At 40.8% G+C, this 13556-nt stretch overlaps 1 protein-coding gene across 12 annotated transcripts in view; it reads left to right on the plus strand.

Moving 5' to 3' along the window:
- Nucleotides 1-13556, plus strand: part of CDC42SE2 (CDC42 small effector 2) — a 108620-nt gene that overhangs the window by 87973 nt on the left and 7091 nt on the right. The window lies entirely within an intron of this gene.

Here is a 13556-nt window from a genome sequence, read left to right on the forward strand (position 1 = left end):
TTTATGCGCAAGGATAAATCTCACTTGGTCAGTTCGGGTATCTATTACTCATTCTGGTAAACATGTTAAAAAGCTGCCTCAAATCCTTTGAGAACAATAGAAAATTTATTGTTGTAGGTCTGGAATACCCTAAGCTACTGTATGAAAGAAAGAAGTTACCCAAATCAGTAAAATAGGAGCTAAGGATATGCAATTGTAAAAACAACTCTTATCTTTTGGTAAACGATAGCTTTACTGTCAGAAACCTTACCAAATACTGAAATAAACTTGGAAGCTATTTCACATTGACAGAATAACCCAAGTGAAGAAGTAAAAGAAGGCTAAAGCCTAATGCTAGTTACATACCTTTGGCAGGATTTTAGCAAAGCTAAGGTCTGTAAGCCCTTTTGGTTTTTGTGCCGTATTAAATAAATTTGGCATGAAAGACAACGGATAAAAGGTAGAGGCTTCCTGTATTATCTTACACAGTTTATTCATATGGTTTTCACCCCCTTCCCCTTAAATTTATAAGTGTTGTGTCATTTTGAACAATGTATTGAAACTCATTCGATACATGTTGATTAATAGGTAATAAAATCTTGGGATGAATCATTTATTTTCGTATATTTTAAGTCATGATAACGGCACTTTTTTTTACAAGGTTGCTTTTTTATGTGTAATGATTATTACAAAAACTTTTCTTGCTCTGTTTTAATATTTTCCTATTAATAGAGTATAACATGCTGTCATTTACAGACTACCTTCAAAGTTGGTTTGACTCATCAGTAAAAGGGCTCGTGGACACAGATGGGAGCTAGTAGGTTGGGCTGGTCAAATTATCAGTGATACTTGTAAATAGGTATATATGACCTCTGTATAATCATCCTGGTATGCTTATGATTTATCAGATCATTATTCAAATAAAACCACGACTCACACTCGCTGAAGTGTGTTGTAGAAAACTTGGTCAGGGTCAGAGGTAAGGAATGAAAATGGTTAGAGGTAATTCTTATGAGAGAACAGTGGAGCTTACTATTTCCAGTCTGTAAGGTAGGAATAGGATCTTCTCTTACCCTACAATTTTGAGATATAATCGACATATAACATTATATTTGTTTAAGGTATACAGTGTCATGGATTTGATGTACGTATACACTGTTGACCGTTGAACAGTGCAGTGGGTAGAGGCTTTTGACTGCCTTAAAATTTAACTAATAGTCTACTGTTGATCAGAAGCCTTCCTGATAACATGAACAGTTAACACATACCTTGTATATGTATTATATACTGTATCTTTACAGTAAAGTAAGAGAAAAAAATATTAAAATCTTTAGAAGAGAAAATACATTGATAGTCCATACTGTATTAGTTTGGACAATATCCATGTATAAGTGGACCTGCACAGTTCAAACCCTCTGTTAATCAAAGGTCAGCTGTATTGCAGAATGATTACCATAAGTCCAGCTAATATCCATCACCGCACATGAGCTACAGATGTTTGTTTCTTATGATGAGAATTTTTAATATCTACTCTTTTAGCAACATTCAGATAAACAATACAGTCTCGTTAACTCTGCTGTACACTAGATCATCTGCCATGCTGCTGTATATTAATCTCCAGTATTTAATATCTTATAACTGGAAGTTTGCACCTTTTGACCACTTTTACCCATTTCCTCTACCCCCCCCCAACCAGCTGCCTCTGAAAAACTGGTATGTTCTCTGTTTCTATGAGTTTTGTTTTTTAAGATTGCACGTATGAGACCATAAAGTATTTGTCTTTTTCTAACTTATTTCATTTAGCATAATGCCTTCCTTCCAGGTTCATACATGTTGTTGTGAATGGTAGGATTTCCTTTTTTTAAATGGCAGAGTAATAATCGTGTGTGCGTAATACATTTTTGTATTCGGTCCATCATCAGTGCATACTTAGGTTGTTTCCATGCCTCTTGGCTATTATAAATGTACTGCAGTGAACCTGAGGGCACATATCTTTTTGAGATAGTGATATTGTTTCCTGTGGATATATACCCAGAAGTAGAATTGCTGGATCACACGGTAGTTTTAATTTTTTTAGGAACCTCTGAACTGTTTAGCATAGCGGCTACACCGGTTGTGTGCAAAGTTTTCCTTTTCCCTCCATTCCTGCAAACATATGCTATTTATTGTCTTCTTGATGATAAACATTCAAACAGACATGAGGTGATATCTTATTGTGGTTTGAATTGGAGTTCCCTGATAATTAGTGATGTTGAGTACCTTCCCATGTACCTGTTGGTCATAGATATGTCTCGTTTGGAAAAGTACCTGTTCAGATCCTCCACACAATTTTTAATCAGGTTGGTTGTTTTTTGACTGTTGAGTTGTATGAGTTCTTTATGTATTTTGTATATTATCCCCTTATATAAATAACTTGCAAATAATTTGTCCCATTCTGTAGGTTGCCATTTCATTTTGTTGGTAGTTTCCTTTGCTGTGCAAAAGTTTTTTGGTTTCATGTAGTCCCATTTACTTTTATTTTTGTTGTTTTTGCTTTTGGTGTCAAATGCAAAAAATTAGTGTCAAGACCAATTTCCAGGAGCTTATCCCCTATATTTTCCTCTGGGAGTTTTGTAGTTTCAGGTCTTATGTACAAGTCTTCAATTCATTTTGAGTTGAATTTTGGGTATGATACCAGCTAGGGGTCCAATTTTATTCTTTTGCATGTGGCTGTCCAGTTTTCCCAGCAATGTTTATTGAAGACAGTGTTCTTTCCCTTTTCTGTATTCTTGGTTCCTTTGTTGTAAATGAATCGACCATTTATGGGATTTGGATTACTTGGAGGCTCTCTTTTGTGTTCCGTTGATGTTTGTATCTATTTTTATGCCAATCCTGTGCTGTTTTGATTACTGTAGCTTTGTAATAATATTGCAAAATCAGCAAGTGTGATGCCTCCAACTTTGTTCTTCATTTTCACGATTTCTCTGGCTGCTCGTGGTTCTTTTTCGGTTCCATACAAAGCATTCCATAGATGCTTTGTCTTATTTATGAGAAAAATGCTACTGGAATCTTGATGGGGATTGTGTTGAATCTGGAGATTGCTTTGGATAATAGGGACTTAACCGTATTCTTCTGATCCATGAACATGGGATATCATATGAGTTTGCTGATCCTTTTTTCCACTTGACCTATTTTTTGTTGAACTCTGTTGAATTTTTCAGTTGCTATTTTATTCCTTAGCTTTGTGGTTCCTCTTGGTATGCTCTTATGTTTTCTCTTTTTTGAAATTGCTTCTCTTTTTATGTGTTGCTCTCCTGACCTTAGCATCTTCTTCACCATTATTTTGAAATCTTAATGATTTCAGGGAAATCACTGATCTCCATTTCATTAAGGTATGTTTCTGGAGTTGTATCATGTTCTTTTGTTGGGAATATATTCTTCTCTTTTCTCAATTTCCTTGACTTGCTGTTGGTTTTCTCCATTATATAAAAGACCCACCTCTCCCAGTCTTGATGAACTGGTCTTGTGTAGGAGTTGAAGTTTATCATTTCAGCCGGGCCCAAGTTCTTGGTTCTCTCTCAAACATTGTGACTATGTAACTTCTTTGTTAGTGGTTCCTAGTCCTTGAGGATGTGCCGAGACCTGTGAGTGTCCTAAAGGGGAGAGTCTTAGCACCTATATGCAGCCTCATTAGTAGCCAGATCCTCAGACAGTAGCTTTTAAAATATGCAAATAGGTCTCTTTCAGGGAAGGACTGGGAGATGGGAGTTTATGTCTGCCTTCTCTGTGCTGATTCAGAGGCCTGAGGGGATAGCTGGTTCAGAAGTGTTTTCAGTGTTGCTATGATTATGCTCTTCTCTTTTTTATTTATTTACTTACTGTTTTAGTCATTGCTACATCCAATGTGGGACTCAAATTCAGGACCCTCAGATCAAGGAGTATGCTCTACTGACTGAGCCAGCCAGGTGCCCCTAGGCTCTTCTGTTTGATAAAAATTATTGGTTAAAAAGAAATTGTTTGGCGGCATGGTTGTTTTTTAATGAGAAAAAATCATTCAACCTAATGGCTTTCTAAGTAATTAAAAAAAGCAAAAATTGTAATATTTTATTCAAGGAGTAAAATAGGTGAACAAATGGGAGTATAACGCGTGGACTTGAGCAAAGGTCAAGATACTAAGGGTTTGCCAGAGGCACTGAGATTTGAAGGCAATATTAAAACGTCCCATACTGCTATTCAAGGTATTAGCAATTGAGTTCTTGTTTTTAAAGTGCTTAGAAATGTGTGTGGCATTGTAGTAAGACTCTTTTAAGTATTACCCATTATTCATTTTAAAATATGCAGCTGTAAGTCTTTAGAGCCACTATTTCTAAACCATTGAGCCATCACTATCACTTGGACTATTGTTAGATACACAGATTCCTGGCCCTTCCCCAACCCTGCTATATTTAAAATTCTGCAAGTAGAGTTCTGCAGCCTGCATTTTAACAAACTCTCCAGGAATTCTGATGTACACAAAGTTTGAGAACAACTGCTTTTGAGGTTCTACCCAATATAAAACCAAAATAGTGATGCCAGTTGAGCTCTGTAGGACAAAGCATTACTGTGAGGCAGAGGGGGAAAAAAGCCATCAGATAAGGGATTTTTTGCACAGAAATCAAACACCACTGGAATTTGCATCATCCTCTCCCTCCCCGCTTAAACATCTTCCATATAAAATAGGTCCTTGAAAAATACTTGGTCTGGATACTGGATAAGACCAGTAGGTTTTAGAGAACTGAGCTGACATTGTTTCTTTACAAGCCTTTTACTCCTACAGCGGTCATTTATTGCCTCGCTTTTGTCAGGCACACCTGTGGTCCTAGAAGAATGCTTACTCTGGTAGGAAAAGCAAACTACAAGTAAATTACAATGGTGTTTTAGGTGCTATAGTAGAAATATGAGCCTTGTTCTCTGAATGCTCAGATCAAGGAATAACCAGTGACAACAACTTACAGGATTTGAGCTCGAGCTGGGTCTTAAGGAGTGATGGCCAGTTGCTAAGTGGGAGTAGGTTTGGGGTGAGGGCATTGGTTGACATTACTACTATGAAAGTTATTTTCATTTTTTGTGTTAAGACCCACTTTTCCTTTTCTACAAAGAATGTCAAATCCATTTTTATATTATAGCTTTTGTTACTCTGTTTTTTCTGTTCTGTGAACTGGTCAGACAGTTGGAGGCCCCTCAGAGGCACCTCGTGTATCCAGGGAATCAATGTCAGTAGTATCATAGAAAAAATATTTGTTTTAGAAATGTCTGTTGCCTAGTTAAACTGTCAATATTTCAAAAAAATAAACCTACTTCAGAGGCTCCCAAAGTTTGTTTTTGGTGCCCTTAACACTTCAGTCCCTTTTTTCACGGCACCTCTAGGCCAAGAGAAATTCTTTACAGATTTGGTAACTAGTTTTGTGCAGACAATGTAATAAACATTTATGTCCTCACATCCTGTTCGACTTTTAAAAAAATAACAGAAATTAAAAGACAAAATAAATTTTTATTTCATTCTGATATAATCATGATGAACTTACAGGATGTGTGCCTGTTGGGTGTTACACAACTCCTCGGACCGTGGCATCAGAATGAAGACCACTACCCTCTTCTCTAGTTCCATGTTATCTCATGTATCTCTGGTACAGTGCGTGGGTTCTTTTCACAGCAACTGCGGAAAGCACTGCTTTGCAGAGATGTGCCATTCAAAAGAGTGGATGCTGTCGTTGCAGCCCGAGCGGAGGGCTGCAGGAGCACCTGGCTCCGGCAGCCCCAAACAGACCAGGTCTGGGCATTTGCCTCTGATAAAATCCAAAGACAGACGAGTGGTGGTAAAAGGAATTTATTTCCTTGAGTCCCAACACTGGGAAGACAGTGGACTAACATCTCAAAGACTGTCCAGAGTGCCAAAAATACCTCCAGGTTTATATAAGAAAAATGTGGGACAGAGGTTGTTGAGTGCGTGCAGGTGGGCAGTGAAGGTCAAGTCGATCATTGTCTTGGAGTGTGTCACGTGGGTCTTGCCTGCTCAGGGCAGTCCTTGTTGCCTCAGGGAGTAGTTTCGGTTCCCCAGGGTCTTTTGCTTGTGTTAAGAGATAAGCTGGAAAGAAGAACTTATTAGAAAGTACACACTGAAGTCACAGTGGAAGTAGCTGAAGTTGTTTTTCATAATGTTGGAATTTTTGAATTATCTTGATTCAAGTTCAATTATCTTGAACTAGTAGTTCACACAGTATCATACCTAAGTTGAATTTCATTGTGTTTCCCTCAAGTTGAAAATACTGTGTGGGGCCCGTGGGTATTTGCAGGGAATTACGGGTTTATTTGATAAAATACATAGGTGGGGATATACTTTGTCCAGGTCACCAAGTCAAGTCAGTAGCGTTAGCTTTCTCTTTCAATTCTGCATTTACTTAGGCTGCCTTGGTGTAAGTGATTGCTGTCTTACAGTCTGAAGGTACCGGCGTTTTTCACTGCCCCAGATGGCAGGCACATTTTTTTTTTTTTTTTTAAGTGTATTGGTTTTTAATAATCTTGACACTGAACATGTGGCTCAAAACTCAGGACCGCAAGATCAAGTCACAGGCTCTTTGAGCCAGCCAGGCACCCTGGCACATTCATTTTCTATTCACTGTGTCCATTTCTAGAAGTACCTACCTGTGCTCTGACCTGAAGCCTCCTGTTACCCCATGGGACCTGGCCCTAAATTGCTCCTCAGTGGTATGTGTTTGCATACTAAATTGCCCAGACAAGAGTCCTGGAGGAAGTTTTAACTTTAAAGTGATTTAATCACTTAAGTGATTAAGTAATCATTCTAGAAGCTATACTTAGTCAATATTTAGGATATCTGAGGGAGTTGGAGAATTTGTTTTATTTTGGGGAGGTGTATTTATATTGCTGCAGAAATATGTGTGAAAAATTATGCCTTAAAAACATGAATTGTTGAGGCACCTGGGTGGCTCATTTGGTTAAAGGTCCAACTCTTGATGTCAGCTCAGATCTTGATCTCAGGGTCATGAGTTAAAGCCCTGTGTTGGGCTCCACACTATTATTACTATTACTTCATAAATGTATTCATTCATAAAGTTTGTTGATAAATCGCCATATACCATGTAGGGTGCTGGCCCTCGTGGATTCTCAGTTTGCATGGCTGCTTGTATAGGAGCACATCTACCGTGGGGACAGTTTAAATTCAGTGTGAGATGTAAATTTTACTTTGGTGGGTGAACATGCAGTCCGGATACTGAGTGGAAGTAACCCCAGACTCGAGGGTGTAGAGGAGGCAGGCCTGAGTTAGTGCAGTTAAAGAGCAGTAGTTAAGATTCTCCAGGCAGAGTTCTGGAAGAGCACAGTGTATGCAGGGAACTTGAAATAGCAGATGAAAGCTTAGAATGCTTGAAGGAACGTAGTTAAAGATGAAGTTGTCAAGAGAGGTAGGATTTCCATAGGCTCTGGAGTTTTGAATTTATCTTGGAAGTTTTGGGAAGCTGTTGAGTGATTTGACATGGGCAAGTAACATGAGCACTTGTGTACTTGAGAAAGGGACATCTCGATTCAGGGTGAAGCATATTGGAAGGGGAAAGGAGGTTGTAAAACTGGAACCAAATGAGCGAGGGGCTCCTGTAGGGACGCAGGTGAGACTTAGGGGCCTGAAGTGAGGCCGTGACACTAATGTGGGGACTGAGAAAGGAAATGGGCTGACTCCACAGGATGTTTTGCTAATTGGATGTGATCATGTGTGACGGAGAAGGAGCAGTGAGTGAGGGACAGCCCTCCAACCTGGCTGGAAATACTGGCAGAAATGTTGTTTACCAAACAGGGACTGGAGAGGAGGGGTGGGCTTCACAAAGGTTATGTGTTCAGTGTTGGACTCGGGAAGCTTGCGTGTCTTCTGGTTTGTCAGTAAGCAGTTGAATGTATAGTCTCAAGCCCAGAAAAGTAGAAAATAGGCTCACTAGTCCTCAGCATAGCCTTAATAAGGTGAAGATGTGCGAGAGGAAGAAAAGAGGTGGAGGGTACTCTGGAGAACATTGGCTTACACAAGATTAACAGTAGCACAGAGATGGAAGTAGTAGAGAACTGAGAAACCAGAGGAGAGGGATCTCTTGGAACAAGAATCTCAGAGTAATCCTTTCTCCAAATTGTACGTTCCAGAGTTGGTTGGTTGGTTGTTTTTAGGGTTTATTTATTTGAGAGAGAGTATGTGAGCGTGAGCGTGTGGGGAAGGACAGAGGGAACGAATCTCAAGCACACTCTCCACTGAGCTCGCCGAGCCCGCCATGGGGCTGGATCTCATTACCTGAGCTGAAATCAAGAGTCCGACATTTACTGGACTGAGCCCCCCAGGCGCGCCCTTCCAGGTTTTTGAAATAAATATTTGACTAGTAATTTTAAAGTTTCATAACAGTTGCCTAGGTGGGTATTATCATTACAAGCACAACATCCATTCTCCCCCTCCTCTGTCGTATAGGGGGCCATAGTTGGAGCAGCTTACCCCTGCTCTGGGTGATCCCTGATGAGCTCTGTGCTGCTCCACAGAGACTGCTGTCCTTCATCAGTGATTGGGTTCAAGAGTTTGGCTCAAGGAAGACATTCTCTGGATGAGAGGGGTTGGTTCAAGACAGGGCTTAGAACTCAGATGCCAGGGGCTCCTGGGTGGCGCAGTTGTTAAGCGTCTGCCCTCGGCTCAGGGCGTGATCCCAGAGTCCTGGGATCGAGCCCCACATCGGGCTCCTCTGCTATGAGCCTGCTTCTTCCTCTCCCACTCCCCCTATGTTCCCTCTCTCGCTGGCTGTCTCTCTCTCTGTGTGTCAAATAAATAAATAAAACCTTAAAAAAAAAAAAGAAAGAAAAATCCTTCTGTATGGGGCACCTGGCAGGCTCTGTTGGTAGAGCACGTGACTCTTGATTTCCAGGTCATGAGTTTGAGCCCCATGTTGGGTATAGAGATTACTTAAAACTGAAATCTAAAAAAAACTGTATTTCAGAATGTATCTCTAAGATTAAACCGCTTTAATGAGGGATCATTGACATCCAGTAAATGTGAGGAGACATTTTTCCCTAATCTCCTCCCTAACACAACTATAATCCTTGACCTTATGCAGAATAACAGTATTTCAAGGATGGTAAGAATTATTCAGAAGGTTGACATTCTTAATAGAGTACCCTATAAAGAAAAAAGTGTGTTTCCAGGAAAAACGATGACTCTGCTACTGACAACAGTTAATACGCATCAGAGCGAGTGCACCATTTCCTGTTTTTCTTTGCAGAAGCCCAACTCTGGAATTCCCCTTGTTTGCCTGTGATTCGAATCTTGTCTCCGTCTTGTATTAATACAGCACACCACAGAAGTGTGCTATTCTCTAAGTGTCCGTAGTGACTGAAAAATAGTACATTTTTGTATTTTGAAATACGTAGTTGTACTTAGCATCTAGATTAAGAACGTTACAGTACAAACCCATACAGCATCTCAGCCTGTGTTCACATCTCTCTCTCCTACTCTCCCTGGAACGTTACCATATTGATAATTATTTCTCTTTCAGTCTCTTTCACTGGATTTTATCAGAAATTAAGCAGAAATCAAGTCTTTTCTCATCCTAAAGGGAAAAAGTCAGTCCTCTTTTCCTCTTTCAGCTCAGCTCATTGTTTCTTGTCCTTGTCCAGACGGCCAGACTGTGTCCAGTTGTGTACAGTGCTCCATTTCCTGCCTCTTGCACACTCGTCCGGCCCCTCACAAGTCCTCCACTCTTTCCCCTCCACAGGCACCCCTCCTTTCAGTCTTTATCTGACCTCTCACCGGCTTGCAGCTATGTTTGCCTGACCCCTTCATGACACCTTGAAGAGGACACACCTGATTTTCCTTCTTCCCTCCAGGCATTTTCTTCTTAGCCTCTTTTTTTTTTTTTTTTTTTTTAAGGATTTTATTTATTTGACAGAGAGACAGCCAGCGAGAGAGGGAACACAAGCAGGGGGAGTGGGAGAGGAAGAAGCAGGCACATAGCGGAGGAGCCTGATGTGGGGCTCGATCCCAGAATCCTGGGATCACGCCCTTAGCCAAAGGCAGACGTTTAACGACTGAGCCACCCAGGTGCCCCACTTCTTAGCCTCTTTTGACGGCTTATTTTTCTCCACCCAACGTTAGGTTTCCTCTATGCACTTTCCTTCTTTATTGTGCTGGTAAGTCTTGATTTCTTTCGTCTAGTTTAGCCTCGGTCAGAATCCTGTATCCAGCTCGGCCTCTTGATAGCTTCACGTGGATGTCTCACACAGAACTCAAATTCAGTGCGTCTTAAACTCTTTGATCTTCTTCCTAAAGCCTGCACTCTTCCAGTGCTACCTGCCCCTGTGAGTTGTGTACATTCTTCTCAGATGGGAAATCTGCATCTTTCTTAACTTCTGCCACTCCCTGACTTCTCAAATCCAGTCAACAACCAAATGCTATTGATTTTACCTGCTGAATACCGGTTAAAACTACCTACTTCTTTCCACATCAGCTGCTGTAGTTGAATCCAGGTAATCTCTTTCCACCACCATTACTGTAATGACTTCTCCTTTGGCTCCTCCAGGCTACCTGCCCGCTGTAGCTATTGTGGACTGGCCTTTAAAACCAACTTGTCATGGGGCACTCGGCTGGCTTAGTCGGTTAAGCATTTGACTTGGGCTCAGGTCCTGGGATCGAGCCCTGTGTTGGGCTCCCTGCTCGGCAGGGAGTCTGCTTTTCCCTCTCCCTCAGCCCCTCCGTGTGTTCATTCTCTCTCTATTAATCTTAAAAAACAAAAACAAAAACCCGACCTGTCATGTCATTTGGGAAGGAAGGACTGAAAGCTTCAACCTCTGTACCTTAAATCAATGTCAGATTAATAGCATGAAGAAACCTTCCAAAATGAAAGGGGAAAGCCTGACTCCCAACTCAGTAAAGTTGAAGTTTAAAAATATTCACTGTTCTCACATTTATAAATTACCTGTCCTTTGTTTTTCAGTATGAGAGTAGTGTCTGTTGAACATCCTTCCTCAGTATTCAGAATGTTCGGTATGGTCTTCGAATTTGATTAACCACCTGATCCATTCATTAATTCCTTTTAAGAAACATTTCTGGAGAGTTTGGTGGTGGCCTGAGTGCCCCATGGTGATTCCTCTCCCATCATCTTCCTTCAGTAATTCAATTGTTAGAATAAATCATTGAATCCGCGCGGAGATGTGTGCCAAGCGTAGCCTTTTGCAAGGCCTTGAACACACCCTTCCAAAAGAAATTATGAAGATAGGACTTGAGAAGTTGCTCCTTTGTGTTTACAGGGCAAGGGATGGTCAAGATTCCCGGTGTCCTGGAAGTAGTTCTTACTGTCCGAAACGTGCCCGTCCCTCAACCTGTTTGAGAGGCTGTTGCACCTGTAAGTGCGTTGCACAAGGCCTTAGGAGGAAAAGTCTGCAGGCCTGTAGATGCCATTATCCCATGGAACTTCACTCTCCTTTTTCTTCAGCTGGAGCTGTCCACTCTTTCTGATGTGTGGAGGGTGCCAAGAAGGTAGAAGTCTTTCCGTGTGTCAGTCAAGGGCCTTACTGGGGAAGAAACCCCAACAATTTGTCCTGTCCAGGTATTGAGACAATTCTTACCTTTTGTACCTGGATATACAACTTTCTAACAAAGCAGATTCAATGGAATGGAACAGTGTAGCCAAGAAGAAAAAAGGCACAAAAGTGCTATTAGCATCTTCTTTTTTTTACCTTAATCCTAGAAAAGAGAAGGTATCTTTGCTTCTTAAGGCTCATTTATGCTGTATTGTCCTACAAGAGAATAGGGTGAAGTGGAAGTATGTTGAATGGACTGGATAGAAAGATAAACTGAGAGTCTGGGGGAACCAGCGCGTTGCTGGAACGGGCGTCCCCCATCAAAGGATGCTGTGGGTGTCGAGTCTGTCCTGAGGGGCATGGAGTCTGTTGGACATAACTTTAGGGCACCTGAAATGGCAATGTAGATGATAAAGATAGCAAGAAACCCTTGCCTTGTGCTGACAGAAAAATTGAAGAACACAGACAAAGAATCTGGATCCTCTCTTGGTTTGCTGACATCTTCTTTATCTGAAATTTTTCTATAATCCTAGGGAGGAGGGCCCGAAAAGAATGATTGAATTTCTTATCAATTCTTGAAAAAGAGGCTTGAAGTAAATGAATGAGAGTATTTTGCTCTAGTGTTAGACTGCAATTCATACAGTCAAGCATTTTGAGAGAGAAAATGAAAACCTGTAATACAAATTCTCAAAGAGATGAAAAAATACTGCAGTGAGGTCATTTCATAACAGAGCTTCTGAAAAAATAAGTGGAATTGAAAAATAGTAGGATGAAGCTACTGCTGAAAAAAGTAACTGTTCTAGCACTGGGTTCTCCAAACCACTGCTTGTGGACCAAATCCACCTGCTCCCTGTTTCGATAAGTAAATGTTCACCAGAATGGAGCTACCCTTACTGTGTTGATGTATTGTCTGTAGCAGCTTTCATGCTGCAAGGACCACAGTGGGGTTGAAGCTACGACCCACGGAATGGCCTCTTTACTGTCTGGGTCTGTAAGAAAAAATTTGTGGATGTCTGAAGAGGATCAAGTGAAGTTACAGTTTTCAGTACAGCAAAACTATAAAGAGAAATAAAAATAATGGAAGATTATATTGGAAGATTATGCACACACACACACACACACACACACTTTCTTACACACAAATACAATGCACTGTTCACCTAACAGTGAAACAGAAGTTGCAAAAAGGAACACAAGGAGCATTATAAAAACATAATAGAAAAAAACTTCTCCAAGATAAAGGAAAACCTGTGTTCAGATAGGCAAGGACCACCACCTGCGGTAGAAAGCACTGAATGGAGAAACCAACGAACTTGGGAGATAGCCCACTGTAGGTCATTGGGCTGTGAGCATGAACATAAATATTTCTAAGGAAAAACTCGGGCTGCTTTTGGGATTCTAAACGGCAGCCATAGAAGCTAGAGGATGGTAAAACAGTGTTTGCTGGCTTCTGAAAGTAACGTGTGAGTGTTTGCTGGCTTCTGAAATTAACGTATGAACTCTCTAATTTTGTAGCTTTGTAGAAAATTATGTTTTAATCCTGAGGTGCTGTGACTTGGGTCTGTCTTGGTACGTTTTGAGGATTTATCAGGATTATACCAGCATTTCAGTAAAGGTAGCTACAGTGTAATTTCTGGAGCGTATCTTTCAAAGAGAAGTAAACAGGGAGAAGCAGCACTGGTGTTAGGACACTAAGCCAGCTGTTCAGTGTTCCCTCTCAATTAGATCACAGTATCTAAGGGGTCATGGAAAACGTGGGACTGATTTAAGATACCTTTGTCTCTGGAAGGATCTCGTGATCAGTGAAATAGCATGGTAAGGAACTCCCTCTAATGAGATGAATGGGCATATTGGGGGGCAAGGATTATAGCTGGTAGCAGAAGTCATTGTTACGCAGGATTCTGTCCCCTGTAAGAGGTAGTTGTCAGAAAGCAGGAGTCATCACTAAGCCCCAGCCTAATAGACTGAGTTTGGATAGGGTTTCATTTCTAGCGAGCTCAGACCAGAGA

The sequence above is a fragment of the Ursus arctos genome, unplaced genomic scaffold (genome assembly GCF_023065955.2).
Source record: "Ursus arctos isolate Adak ecotype North America unplaced genomic scaffold, UrsArc2.0 scaffold_5, whole genome shotgun sequence".
NCBI classification, from domain to species: domain Eukaryota; kingdom Metazoa; phylum Chordata; class Mammalia; order Carnivora; family Ursidae; genus Ursus; species Ursus arctos.